Consider the following 16,022-nt stretch of genomic DNA (forward strand, 5'->3'; position numbering starts at 1 on the left):
ACCGTTGAGAAGAGATTGCCCACTGCCACAGTCGGAGTGCTTCTCGACATAGGGGGTAGGACCTGGTTCCGCCCTGCTTGTTACTGTACCACAATACAGACATATTGTCTGTCTGAATTGCAATAGTCCCGCTGGGTAGAGAGTCTTGAAGGGCCTGCAACGCTAAAAGTACCGCTCTCATTTCCAGGACATTTATGTGCAGGTGGCTTTCGAAAGGCTGCCATGTGCCCTGGACTGTCCTGGCCTGAAATTGCCACCCCCACCCGATCAGGGAGGCATCCATTGTCACAGTAGCCACGGGAGGAAGAAGGACAAAGGGTCTGCCGTGAAGAACCTGAGGGGAGACCATCCACCACGAAAGGTGTCTTTTGCATGACTGAGTGATTAGAATGCTGTGTGACATTGGAAGCTGTTGAAAGGACCACTTGGAAAACAGCATCCATTGCATGATCCGCATGTGAAAACGAGCTAGGGGAAGTAATGTGATAGCTGCTGCCATGAGACCTAGGGTTTTTAGTACGAATCTGGCCTGGACTCTGCTCTCTTGTAGTAGGATTTGAACATGATCTCGAATGTCTGAAACCCTTTGTACAGGCAGTTTTGCGGACAGTTTGACAGTGTTTAAAATGGCGCCTATGAAGGTAATAGACTGACAAGGCAGACTTTTCTGAGTTTACAGAGATACCTAGCTCGTTGCAAATTTGGAGGGTATAATCTCTGGAATGGACTAGCTGACGCTTGGTGGTGGCAGTAAGGAGCCAGTCGTCTAAGTATGGAAACACCTGGAATCCTTTTCGTCTCAAGTGAGTCGCAACCACTGCCATGCATTTGGAAAACACCCTGGGGGCTGTGGTGAGGCCAAAGGGCAGGGCTCTGAATTGGTAGTGACTGGCTCCCATCTGGAAGCGGAGGAACCTCCTGGAGCGCCTGTTCATTTTGATATGATAGTACGCATCCTGAAGGTCTATAGAGCACATCCAATTGTCCTGACCCAGGAATGGTAGAATGGACTGAAGCGTGACCATCTGGAATTTCGTTCTTTGAACAGACTTGTTCAGCCTGCTGAGATCCAAAATAGGTCTCCAGTCCCCTGTCTTTTTGGTACCAAAAAGAACTTGGAATAGACTCCGGATCCTTGTTGGTCTGCTGGGACTGGTTGGATGGCTCTTTTTTCTAGCAGCTTTGAAATTTCTATAGTGCTGCTTGATCCCTTAGACCGAGTGGAACGTCTGGAAGGGGCCCTTTTGGCGGTTGAGGAGTATGAATAAAGGGGATTTTGTAACCCTTGGATATGATTGATCGTACCCAATTGTCTTGCATGAGGGAATGCCAGGCTTCTGGGTACAGTGATAGTCTTCCCCCGACTGCCTCCGAAGGCGGACAGTCGGGCAACTCCTCAGGGGTGCTGGAAGGATTTGTCAGAGAAGGATTATCTGCTACCCTGATTTTGAGGACCCCCCCCGCCCCTCGGGCGGCGTCTGTTATTGTTCCCTCCTCTGCCTCTGGAGGGAAGCTCACCATGTGCGTCAGGCAGTACTCCCTGAGGTTTGCAGAACCACATTTTCCCACCTTTCTGACCCTTAGGGTATTGGTCTAGAAGGGGTAGAAAAATGGACTCCTACGGCAGAGAGAGACTTGCCTTCCTGCTCGCACCTGGTCAATGTATCCTTCACTTGAGGTCCAAACAAGGCAGAACCATCAAAGGGGGTGTTAGTGAAGGACGCCCTGAAGGGGTCAGCAAAATTGCAAAGCCGCATCCAGGAGTGTCTCCTTAGAGCGACGCCCGTGCCTGCAGCCCTACTCGCTCCATCGGCTGCATAGGAAATGAGCCGCATGGAGGAGTTGACAATAGAGTTTAGGATCCCCAGCTGGGAGTTGATCTTTTCCTGAGACCCCGCAGCTGATGGGTCCTGTAAGGTATCACCCAGTTCCTTGAGAAGGTCTCTCTGGAGACGGGTGAAATGGCACAAATAATTCAGCGACCACATAGCAAAGGTCGCGGAGGAAAACATCCACTTGCCATACCTGTCCATAGTCCTAGATTCCTTATTAGGAGGATGGACAGGTACTGAAGGGTCAGCCAATTCCTTTTTAGTGGCCGCTGCCACCACCATGGCATCAACAGGGACACCCTTAGTTAGAAACTGCTTGTCAGAAGGGGCTGTAATAAATTTTGTAGGCCTCCGGGGAGTTCGTTCCATAGTATCCGGAGCCGTCCACACCTTTCGAGCCACCACATCCATGAGCGGGTCGAAAGGCGGGGACACCCAGGAGGTTGAAGGGCGAGAACCGAACGCATCCAGGTACACTGACTCGTCCTCAGAAGAGTTAAGGGCAGACCAGATTCCCCTCCGCTTAAGAATCTCCAGGATGTCAGAAAATGAGACATACTCAGAGGGGGACCTTGGGGACCCTTCTGAGTCATCCAAGTCAGTGTCCGATGTGACTGACTCAGGGGAAGTATACATGCTTCCTCTTGCATTTTCTCTTTTGAGGGGGCGCCCCTGAAGGATCAGGGGAGGCCTCGGAAGAGGAGGATACGCCCAATGGGGCTACCTGTAGCGTCGGTTCTCCACGCTCGGGATCGAGACAGCAGGTAGAGACTGAAGCAGGCACCATAGAGGGAGGAGCCGAAGGAGCCGACCGTGGAGCAGGCCACAGGGGCCAGCACACTCCTCATGACCTCAAAGGCACCCCTATCAGGCAGGGAAGGGGGTCCCCGCTCCGAAGAGACAAGGACTCCTCCCGGCACCGAGAGGGACGGCTCCGAGGCTGATGTCGGGGCTGAACTCACCTGCGCCGAAGCTCCGAGAGGGAGAAGGGGGTCAGAAAAGGGTCCGATGCCACTCGCCCCTTCGGAGCCGATGAGAGTCCCGGTGCCCGGATCCCTCCAAGGATGGAACCAAGGAAGAGATCGGAGCCGACCAGGGAGCCGAAAGGGTGGTATCAGCTCTGGCATTCCGATGGTCTCGACCCCTACGATCTCCGGCTCTGAACTCACAGGAAGAGTCGGAGGAGGAATCAAAGAGGGAGTTAGTGAAAGCCACTGCCTGATGAGGATGGCTATGCAACATTTGGGCCAGTGCCTGCGACTTAAGTAGTCTGCTAACCACCCTCTCGAGGTCATAGTCCGACAGCCTGGAAGACAGAGAGGAATGGGACCTGTCACTCCGGTCCGATAACAAGGGAGACTTCGGAGCAGACTGAGGTCTCGAATCATCTGTTCCAGCCGGAACCCATGCAGTGGTGGTAGTAGTAGCACCGCTCGGCGACTGCTCCGAACATGGAGCCGCTTGTTTGGCGGGCTTAGAAGGTTTATCCGACGGAGACTTAGCCGGGGAACCTTCAGGCTTTAACAAGCCGTTCAAAATAAGTTTATTTCTGCGTTACTGCAGGACTCTTGGACTGAACACATGGCAGACAGAAAGTACAGTTTTGTACCTACCATAAATGCAGATGTCCGATAGATATGCAACTGCAGTCATAACATATGGGTTGTCCTGCCACAGGCAGCCCTCGGTCGGCCGGATTCCAAAGTCTGGGTCCGGCGTCGGCTGGTGTCTCCTCCTCTCCGACGTCAGAACGGCTTGAGTATAAAGGCATCGGCCGACGCCATCTTCTTTAGTGTTTCTTGCCCCAGATGCCAGGTGCCCTCCTAGGAAGGCTAAATTTGGTGAATGGATAAAGAATTCCAGACGTGCACAACAGTAATAAACAGATACACCATAGAGATACCCCCAGCTAATAGGAATAGGGGTAGTGGACCCATAAAGAAGGTTGCAGAGGGGTAGGAGGGTGGAGAATCGACTGCAGTTGCATATCTATCGGACATCTACATTTATGGTAGGTACAAAACTGTACTATGTCCTTCAAGAATGCAACTGCAGTCATAACATATGGGTTGAATACCATAGCCAAGCTGGGGTGGTTGGAACTAAGAAAATGATGGTGTAGCTAAAATGCCCTGCAGGAGCGCGGAAGCAAAGCCTGCTCGGGATCTGGAGTATAAAGGCAGGTTGTAGTGCTTGGTAAATGTATGCACGGAGCTCCATGTAGCAGCCTCTAGAATGTCCTTTGTAGCCACTCCTCTTAGGAAAGCTGTGGATGTGGCTATAGCTCTGGTGGAGTGTGGCCTAATATTGGCTGGCACACCTTTTCCATGAAAGGAATAGCAGAATCTGATGCAGTGTCCAATCCATTTAGAAATTGTTTGTTTGGAGATTGCTTTTCCTTGTACTCCAGCAGCATAGGCTACAAGCAGTTGGTCAGACTTTCTGGTGGCCTTAGTTCTGTCCAAGTAGTAGCGTAGTTGCCTGTGTATGTCCAAAGTATGCAGCAGTGCTTCCCCCCTGTTTTGAGGATTGGGGAAGAAAGTAGGCAGGTGAATGGCTTGATTTAGAGACACCCTGGAAATTACTTTTGGCATGAATGAAGGATTGGTTCTTAGAGAGACTCTGTCCTGATTAAAAATGAGAAAAGGAGGTACTGCCATGAGTGCCTCTATCTCTGAGACTCTTCTTGCTGATGTGATTGCCAATAGGAAAACAGTTTTCCATGAGAGAAATTGCATTTCTGAACTTGCTGCTGGTTCAAAGGGAGGAAGAGTTCATTTTTCCAAGACGAAGTTGAGGTCCCATGCAGGTACTGGTGGTTTCCTGGGAGGTTTGATATTCTTTATCCCCCTTAGGAACTGTCTTAGCAAAGGATGTGAAAACACAGGTGGATCACAATTGTATTTTGCTGAGATTGCTGAGGCATGAATCTTTATGGAAGAATATGAGAGACCAGTATGAAACATTTCTGCCAAGTATTCCAATATCTGAGGTATACTCAATACTGTTGTATCCTGACCCCTGCTAGCATTCCAGATGATGAATCTCTTCCACTTGGCTGAATAGGTTTTTCTGGTGGAAGGTCTGCGTGCTTCCAGTAAGATCTCTTGACCTTTTTTGGAAAGAGAGATATCGGAAGGAGTTATGGTAACCTCCAGGCTGTCAGATGCAATGTTTTCAGGTTTTGATGAACCGTCCTGTAATTGTGTTGCGTTAGAAGCAGAGGCCATAGGGGCAGAGGCCACGGTTTGGTCCGAGTTATGCTCAACAGCAATGGGTACCAGTGCTGCCTTGGCCAATCTGGGGCTATCAAAATGCCTGTTGGTTGTTCTGCTTTGATCTTCAGTATCACCTTGGTCAGCAGTGGTAGAGGAGGGAATGCATAAATTGTTAGGGACTTCCAGCTGAAGGAGAGAGCATCCGTTTTCCAGGCTAGAGGATGGTGGGTCCTTGTACAGAACTTTTCCAGGTGATGATTCATGTGAGAAGCAAAGAGATCTATGTCCGGTCTTCCCCATGTCCTTGTTATTTGTGAGAAAATGTGAGGATGCAGCATCCATTCGTGTGGATCCAAGAAATTTCTGCTCAGCTTGTCCGCCAGTACATTGTCCTTGCCTGGCACAAACTGGGATTGCATATGTATCTTCAGACTTGGGGATTTTTCCCAGAGAATCATTGTTAGTCTGCAGAGGGGATAAGAATGAGTGCCTCCCTGCTTGTTTATATACCACATAACAGTGGTGTTTGTCTGTCCTTATTAGCAAATGTCCTTGTTGAAGTGATTTTTCGAAAGTCTCGATTGCATGTATCACTGCCAACATCTCTTTTTGGTTTATGTGCAGATGCCTTTCCCTTGGTGTCCATTGACCTTGAATGCATCTGCCCTCCATGTGCGCCCCCCAATCCATGGTCTGAGGCGTCTGTTGTAATCATTTGACCTGCTTGAAGTTTGTTGAAAGACATGCCTTTGTTTAACTGACTTGCTTGAGCCCACCACAAAAATTCTCTTTGCAGACATGGAATGAGTGGGATTACGTCCTCTAGGCTTTGGCGGTGTTGGGACCATAAGCTTTTTAAGTACCATTGCAGCTTTCTCATATGAAGCCTTGCCAAAGGTATCAGAAGAATGCAAGATGCCATGAACCCCAGGGCCTGCAGGATTTTCCTTGCAGTCAGCTGGGAGAGCTTTGCTAGGCCTTTGAAGTACTCTGGTAACTGCTGTTGTTTTTCCTCTGTGAGATAAGCCATCTGTGTTTTTGTGTCCAGTTTGGCTCCTAGGAAAATTATCTGTTGGGATGGCAGAAGTCTTGATTTCTGAATGTTGACTGTGTATCCCAAGGCCTGTAGCAATTGAATGACATAGGCCAAGTTTGCTATCGAGGTTTGCTTGTGGTCTGCTTGTATGAGGCAGTCGTCCAGGTAGGGGTATATTTGAATCCCCTGGAGTCTGCAGTGTGCCACTACTGATGCCAGGCATTTCGTGAACACTCTGGGCGCAGTAGATAAGCCAAACGGCAATGCTGAGAATTGATAATGCTCTGTCCCTGCAAGAAATCTGAGGTATCTTCTGCAGCTTTGTCTGATTGGGACATGCAGGTATGCCTCCTTGAGGTCCAGAGTGACCAGCCAAGACCCCTTGCCCAGCATGGGAAGGAGTTGCTGCAACGTCAGCATTTTGAACTTTGGCACAATGACATAAGTATTTAGAGTAGACAAGTCCAGTATAGGTCTCCATTTGTTTTCCTTTCTTGGAACAAGGAACAGTCTTGAATAAAATCCCTGGCCTTGTTCCTGTGGAGGGACCTTTTCTATTGCTTTTATATTTAACAGTTTTGAAACTTGAATGAGTGCCTCTGCCCTTTGATGAAGTGGCAGGTTTGGCATGCCTTGTCTTATTGGTAAAGTATGGAAGTGGAATCTGTAACCTTTGTCTATTAAATCCAGAATCCAGTTGTCCTTGGTTAAGATATGCCAGTTTTTTGAGAATAAGGATAATTTTCCGCCCAAAGGTGCTTCTCTTTGAGCCTTTGTAGACAGTATGAAAGTCAAGTCATTGTGGTTGTCCTTGTGGTGCAGCTGGACTGCCTGCGCCACTTCTTTGATTTGGTGGTTGCCATTGGCGGCCCCTGTAGGAGCCTCGGTATTGCCCTCTACCTCGGGCGCGCCTGTTTTTTCCCCTTTGAAACTTGTCAGTGTCTGGAAAGGACCAATTCTTTGAAGGCCAATTCCTGCTGAATCTGGGTGGCTGAACCTGGAGGAAATCTTTGACTGTCTGTACTGATTTAGCTTTATCCTCAATGGACTTCAACACATCTTGTGCATTAGCACCAAAAAGCTTCTGTTTTTCCAGAGGTGCATCAAGTAACTTTACTTTAACATGGTCTGGCAGTGGCTGTTCTTTTAACCAAGCATGTCTACGTACAGCAGCCCCAGTCATAGCTGCCCTACATGAAGCCTCCAATGCATCATAACCACACTGAAGAAAATGATTGCTAACCTGCTGAGTGTTATGTACTAGATCCTGCAATGCCTTTCTATCAATAGGCTCAGGAGAGGCTAGCTTTTTCTGTAAATCATCCAGTAAAAAATCCTGGTACTGAAACATATGAAAAAGGCAGTTAAGTGACCTCATGGCCAGGGTGGTAGAGGTATAAACTTTTTTACCCCATCTCTCCAGGGACCTAGCTTCCCTATCCGCTGGCAGTGGATTCTTGGCTGTGGAAGTAGCCACTCCCTTGGGGCCCTGTGAAATAGTTTCTAGATCCACAGAATGGGCCTTAAAGAGATGTTTGTGGGTGTCAGGGACCCTATAATATCCATCTGTCTGGCTTGACAGGAGCAGGAGGGAGAGAATCAGGGTTAGCACTGGAGTCGGAGAAAACATCATCCAGGACATCCATAACTGGAGGGATAGCTAAAGGTCTGTGCTGGGGTAGCTTGAGGAAGGTACGTAGCCTTTTTCTGGAATCAGAGAATTCCTGACCCTGCCATTTAAAATGCTCCCTCAGAGTGTAGGACTTCACCGAACGAAAAATCCTCTGAAGGAGAGGCAGAGGGAATTGATTCCTCAGCATCAGAGTCCTCATAGGCCTGGAAGGATTCTTCTTTGGTATCTGAAGGCTCAGAATCCCCAGAGGCTTCATCTGAAGAGAGGTTGTCGGCCTGCTCAGTTCTGGGCCTTTTCTCTGCAAGCGGCTGAGAACCTCTGTCTGGATGAGGCTGAGACCCCCTGATAACAGAAATAAGATCTGCAGCAAGAGACATGATCTGTTTATCAGAAGAAGGGGCCTGGGCAGTAGGTTTAGGATGGGCCTTGGCCTGGCTAGCGGCCTTAGCACGTGCAAAGGCCTTGATGGACATGGATACAGGAGGCCTAGCTGCCCCACGTGCAGGAGTTACCTTGTCCACAGGAATGGTGTCGGGTAGATCCAGAACTTCGGTTTCTGGAGGAAAGTCAACAACCGGCACCAGTGTAGACTCAGAGACCGAAGGACGAGTTAACGCTGTGTCGTCGGCCTGGAGCGGTTGAATTACCGCTTCCGAAGGGACCGAAGCACTCGCGGAGGGTTTAGGAGGAGTATCGGTGGAGGACGCGGGCCGAGGATGTCGGTCCCAGTCCTTTCGTTTTTTGGAAGATTGAGTAGTCGGTTGTTCCGACGGCATGATATAAGCGAAAGATTCACCAAAAAAGTCTTCGGCAAATTCTGCCCGGCGCCTGAGAATGCGCTTATTAAAGTAAGCACAGGCAGCACAGGCCGAGACGTCGTGGTCTGGGCCCAGGCAAGGTAGGCAATAAGAATGGATGTCCTTATGAGGTATTTGTTTACCAAAAGACAAACAATTATTAACTTTCTCAATTTGTTCTGACATCGGCTGAGGCAAGAAAAAATGTTCCCCAACGGGGTACTTAGCTTTTAGATGACTTTGGTACTGAAAACACAGGAGCTGACCGACCGGCACTTGCGAACTGCTTATGCTTCGGGCACCACGCGGCAAGAAAGACCGAAGAAGATGGTGTCGGCCGATGCCTTTATATTCCAGCCGTTCTGACGTCGGAGAGGAGGCGGCACCAGCCGACGCCGGACCCAGACTTTGGAATCCGGCCGACCGAGGGCTGCCTGAGGCAGGACAACCCATATGTTATGACTGCAGTTGCATTCTTGAAGGACATCAAGAGTCCTGCAGGTGCAGAGGGCCCAAGCAATATACACAAGTGTGACCGTCTATCAGAGACATCTTCAGACAGCACGAGTCACACTTCTTGAAGCCCGAGACCTTAGTGTCTTTAGACATCCTGAAAAAAGGATGACTGGCAGACAAGAACAACTAAGGGAGGTCTAGTCACAATCAGCCAAACACACACACACAAAAAAGTTGTAACAGGTCAGAATAATATAACAAAACCCCACACTTATTAATACAATCTAACTAGGCACACTCATACAACTACAGACAAATAAGTATGGAAGAGGATTGGCCAAGGGCCTAACTATTAGATGAGGGGAAAAACTATCAAAAACTACCTAGGAGGGAATCCTAAACAGGGATCTAAAGGGTAGTAACTATAAAACACTATCGCTAATATTTTAACCCAAAAAGCTGACTAAAACCAAGAAAAAATATTAATACAACCTGAGCCGGCAAAAAGACGCAACCTCATAGCTGAGGCGGCAAACGAGATCTGGGTATAACACGCCTAGCATTATGGGACATAGGATAGCCTCGAGGCGGTAAAAATAGCTCTCGAGCTTTAGTAACAGGCCGAGTCGGAGCCGAGGTTCGGCTCCGAACCCATCCAGCAAGAATGAAGGCGAGATTGACAACTTAACATTATATATATATATATATATATATATATATATATATATATATATGTATATATGTATGTATGTATGTATTTATATTTTAACAGAAGTCCAGACCACAGGCACAACAAACTGTATGTAAAAATAAAATCACAAAAAGTACATAAATACGCAAGTGATTAGGGAATATACACTTGGAAAAAAAATTATATTGAGTATATATATATATATATATATATATATATACATATATATATATATATATATATATATATATATACATACACACACACACATGGATTCACTTTAGAAGCTCGAAATACTGAAATATCGAAATTCAGTATTTCGAACCCATAAAATGGAATCCTGAGAACAGCGAAAGCTCAGAAGCTCCAAATACAAAACGTCGAATACCAGCGGTTTTGAATTTTGAGCTTCTGAGGTTTTGCTGTGGTTACGGATTCAGGTAAGTTGTGTGCGTGTGTGTTAAGGGTTTCGGGTAGTGGCTGTGGTGTGTGTCAGTGTGTTTTGTTGCTGTGATGTGTGCGCACAAGGAGAATGTAGCTTGTGTGGTGGTGTTTTGCGTGCGTTTGTGTGTAGTGCGACCTCTGAGTGAGAATATTTAAGTAGGGAGGGTATGGGGGTGCAGGGAGGCTTGCCCCCCTGCTTTTATGTAGTAGAGAGCTTGTGTTTGTGTGTGGGGAGGATGGTGTGCGTGTGCAGTATAAGTGCGAAATTCAAAATCTCCGGTGGGCGAGATTTTGAATTTTTGTGGTTCTGACTTTTCGTGCTTTCAAAAATTCGGCTATAGCTTCGAAATAATGAATTTCGATATTTCAGTATTTCAAGGATATAAAGTGAACCCATATATATATGTATGTATATATATATATATATATATATATATATATATATATATATATATATATACATATATACACATATATATATATATATATATATATATATATATATATATATATATATATATATATATATATACACATACACACACACACATATATATATATATATATATATATACATATATATATATATATATATATATATAAAATCAGCGTTATGTAACTTTACAAAACAAGGAAAATTTCAATTGTCCGGTTATGTAAAATCACGAATACAGCTCTGCAAGAAACAAATGGATAGATTTACATTATTTCAGGTAAACAATAACAATTTGCTTCACAATTTGTCAGAAAAAAATAAATGCCACCAATCCTGCTTCATTTAGTAGTTATGTTATGACAAACAGGTTCATAGGAGGTTACTAGGCTACTGGCCCTAGGGCGTTTATAAGTCTAGCCATGTTGTACCCTTGTTCCTCGATTGACCAAGTTGTATTGTCTATATCTGCAGTGCGAGTCTCTGATCAGCACAGACTGCCCTTATTCAAGAGGGACATAGGTGACACCTACGTAAATTGACGGTCACACATCCACTTCTCCAAGTTATGCTTAAATGGGGTCATTAAGGATCTCTGTTTTATCTGAATTGGGAGTTTGTTCTAGAGGAGTGGCAGTCTCTGGGAGATGCATCTTCCTCTCCAGCATGTACTGTTAATGTTGGACCCAAGGTTACGATCCCCAGAGCAAGTGAATCTTGTCCCATTTGACTTGCAGATGTGCAGCATTTCCATTGGGGCAGGGTCCGAGACTGCTCTGTAGGCCAGGCATAATTTGCCTCTCAGCAGCCTACAAGATATATAGTACAGTGACAGGGCCTTCAGTCAGTTCATGTAGGTCATGTGTTTAAGGCTCTGAATTTTCTTGGTGAGAAACCTCTGAAGTCACTCTAGCTGCTGCAGGTGTCTGGTGAGGTACATACAGAAGGATTACTCTATTAGTGGTCTGATGAGGGATGAGTAGAGGGGAGTTAACATCTTTAGCTCTGGATGTGACACCCTTATTTATGAAACATGCAACACAGAATGCCTTCCTTAACACTGTGGACACACATGATCGAAGTTAAGGCTGCTATTAACCTGTGTTCCCAGATCTCTTACCACAGGGTTTGAGCTAAGGAAGATACTGTTAATATTGTAATTTGCAGGGAGTTCCCCTTTGCAGAAAGGGATAACACATTTTTTTTTTGGCATTTAGTTCAAATCTGTGGCTTTGGCACCAGTCATTTATCTGTGTAAGGCCTTTTTGTAGTATGTCAACTTCATTGGAGGACTCAATGATTGCATCCAGTTTGTAGTCATCAGCAAACTTGGTAAGCCACAGAACATCTACTTTCGCCTGGACTTTTGAGAAACAGATTCCAAACAGTAGGGAGGGCCCAGTACAGATCCTTGTAGTAGAGCACTGGTAACTGGTCCGCTGGTAGACGTGGAATCCCCAACTTTGACTGTATCCGTCCTGTCAGCGATCCAGTTGACTACCCATCTAGTGACATATAGGTCAATTCCTAGCTGGATGAGTTTCTCAATGATGTCTGAGTGGGGGATTGTGTCAAAAGCCTTGTCTATGTTAAGGATAGGCTGTTATGTACTGTTTTGCTTCATACAGGTCTATGGTGACTTTCTCTGAGATATCAAACAGGTTTAATACACATGATCTACCCTTAAAGCTAAATTGAGTCGGGTCAAGAGTTTGAAGGCCGGCGTGGCCAAGGATGAACACAGGATAGCAGCAGACTTCTTCAGCTCCACCAATTTCATTACATTGACAGGAATTAATTACTTAAAAAATTAATTCTTGAAGTAATTTTCTTTCTAAATATGTTTGTTTTATATAGTTCTTGAACTATATCTAAAAAAGAAAGGAAATCTTAATAATATTCCTGTCAGAAATTACTTTGGAAATTTTCCTGTCAGTTTATCAGTCTGAAATGAGTTCCAGTAAGACAAATTCTCAAGACACCAGCATCAAGAAAGAACTTCAGTCTCTGATAATTATAGTCCAGCAACTTACTGCTAAGATGGATAAAATGGATACTAAAATAGACACTTTCATAGAAAAAACTACAAAACAAATAGACTTGTTACATATGGACCTGCAACAACAGAAGATCCAGATGACAGGCATAGAAGAAGCTGTGAATGACATGGAAAATAAAATACAAGAACAGGAAATCAACATTGAGTTTCTGCTGAAACAAAATACACATTTACAAACAAAGATGGATGACCTGGAAAATAGATCTAGGCGCAATAACATTAGGATTTTTGGACTGCCAGAAAATATTGAAGGTAACAATATTACTTCTTTAACAACATGGCTCCCTAAAACTTTAGATTTACCAGAAGCATTCTCTTTTGGTATCGAAAGAGCACATAGATCTGTAGCTAATACTAACTCTAACAAAACTATCCTAGATCAGTTATAGTTAGATTTCTATCATCTTTGATAAAGAGATGGTTCTTAAATCTGCTTGGGCTAAAGCTCCTGTTAAGTTTAATGAGACAACTGTGCGTTTTGACAATGACTATTCTTCCATGGTAATTGCTAAAAGAAAAGTTTTTCTGCCACTAATAAGGGAGCTTAAAAAGCACAGTTTAAAACATACCTTCTGTTTCCTGCCAAGCTTAAAATCCTCCTTCCTGATGGTCCTAAGGTCTTCGATGATTTAGACTCTGCTTTACTGTTTGTCAAAGAAAAAAAGGATTTTGGATAAAATAGAAGAAATGGAATGGGCTAGTTCTTCATTAAAGAGATTGGCAACTGAAGCTTCCTGGAAGACTTCAGAGAAGAAGAAGAGACTAAAAAACAAATGATTTGTTATATGTTTTTTTCTCTCTCATCATTTTAGTTCATTATTAATCTTTTTGAATATAGTTCCTGCATTTCCAGAAAGCCACAAATATTTTGGAAAAGATTTAATCAAAGTTATTCTCTATGTGCAAAGAAATGTTTTGTTTCATAACCAGTCAAAATGCCTGAGGATTTAATGGCAGGCTGTGACTCTGTTTTTCTTTCTGAAAAAAGTAAGGTTAGTAATTTGATAATCTTTACCTTTTTTTTCCTTCTTTTATTATTTTCTTTGTTTAAACAATGACATTCTATTTAGATTATGTAGTGGGTAAAGGGTGGGGGAGGGCAGGGAGAGAACAGTAATGAAAATATCATTAATAGAATAATAACATATTTATTTCTTGTAAAAGTTTATAAGTTCTTCAAATGCTATTTCTAATTATACTTTCTTGATTATACTGCTTATGCTTGTTTGTAAATAATCTGTCATGCTTTAACTAATAATAATCAGAACTAAATAAGAGTAAATAATATGTTTTATTTTTAACTCTATTAATATAAACAGTAAGTAACATTCCATTGTATATACTTCTTACAGCTTTCTCTTACATTTTTTATTTCTGCCTCACTCGCTTTTATTTTCTACTCTCTTTCTTTTCTTTATTAATATATAGAAATGCTTTTGACTGTGTGGGCACAGTGAATAATAGGATTTGTATGAAAATTGAGTTGGGAGAAGAATGCTGAGTTTTATTACTTGTTGGTAATTTTGAGTTTAATTTCACTTGCATAGAGGCTGTGATGATCTGTGGAATACATTGTGGATGTTCTGTCATGTTTAGATGCATTTACACTGCTAAATGAATGTTTGTCACTAGTTTTTAATAAGTTTCCCAAAATGTTAAGAGAGACAATCTGGGATGTGGGCTGTCTTATGCACAATGTCCTTGAGTTACCTCAGAATCTTCAAATCACAGAATTCTCACAGAGAAACTGAAAGCAGTTAGTATAAACATTGACAAGGTTATCACACTGACACACCACAGATTCAGGAAAAATACTCTGTTCATAAAATATGTCAGTTATAATGAGTTTAAATGATGTAGTTTCTTGTAGTAAGTAAATGTCTTATTTTAAAAGGCATAAAAAATGAAACATTTATTTACATGTTTTTGAAAATCTACTTAACAGCAGCATAATAATCTGTGTTAAAAATTTGTGTTCCAAACATATACTTTACTATAACTCATTTAATTCATCTGATTGACAAACATAAATAATCTTATAACTCTATTCTGGAAGAAATGTCATGTGATATATTTTAAAGCAGTAGGTTAGCATGATTGTAAAATCTGGTTACCAATATGTGTTTGCTGTGCATTATTTTGTATAAAGCAGACAGATTTATTCTAGGGACAGCAAGTAGGACAGTGCTCTACAAAGGCACAACTCAGTGAGATCAGATATATATATATACATATGTGTGTGTGTGTGTGTGTGTGTGTGTGTGTGTGTGTGTGTGTGTGTGTGTGTGTGTGTGTGTGTGTGTGTGAGTGTGATGGCTTTTTTTCTGAGAATCTGCATAACTATCTAATATGATTTATAATAATTTCTATGAATACAATATTTTACTCTATTGACAAAATGAATGTTTGCCACAAGTTTTAATAAGTTTCCCGCCAAAATGTTAAGGGAGACAATCTGGGATGTGGGCTGTTTCATGCATAGTGTCCATGAGTTTCCTCAGAAGCTTCACTCACAGAATTTTCACAGAGAAACTGAAAGCAGTTAGTATAAACATTGACAAGGTTATCACACTGACACCACAGATTCAGGAAAAATACTCTATTCATAAAATATGTCAGTTATGATGAGTTTAGATGATGTAGTTTCTTGTAGCAAGTAAATATCTTATTTTAGAAGGCATAGAAAATGAAACATTTATTTAAATGTTTTTGAAAATCTACTTAACAGTAGCATAATAATCTGTGTTAAAAACTTGTGTCCCAAACATATACTTTACTATAACTCATTTAATTCATCTGATTGACAAGCATAAATAATCTTATAACTCTATTCTGGAAGAAATGTCATGTGATATATTTTAAAGCAGTAGGTTAGCATGATTGTAAAATCTGGTTACTAATATGTGTTTGCTGTGCATTATTTTGTATAAAGCAGACAGATTTATTCTAGGGACAGCAAGTAGGATTGTGCTCTACAAAGACACAACTCAGTGAGATCAGATATATATATATATATATATATATATATATATATATATATATATATATATATATATATATATATGTATGTGTGTGTGTATGTATGTATATATGTGTATGTGTATATGTATGTGTGTGTGTGTGTGTGTGTATATGTGTGTGTGTATATGTATGTGTGTGTCTGTGTTTATGTGTGTGATGGCTTTTTTTTTTTTTTTTTTAGGTAATAACGCAGGTGTTTCTGAGAATCTGCATAACTATGCAATATGATTTATAATAATTTTTATGAATACAATATTTTACTCTATTGACAATAATGAGTTTAAGTAAATGCTCATATACAAACAATTCAAAATTTTTTGGAAGCTGTTGATAGAATTCACATGACAGAAAATAGATGCATCTTAATGCATGTAATGTCTGAATCATATTAGCCAAAGTTTT

The sequence above is a fragment of the Protopterus annectens genome, chromosome 10.part0 (assembly GCF_019279795.1).
Source record: "Protopterus annectens isolate FY-2018-M chromosome 10.part0, PAN1.0, whole genome shotgun sequence".
Lineage (NCBI taxonomy): Eukaryota > Metazoa > Chordata > Ceratodontiformes > Protopteridae > Protopterus > Protopterus annectens.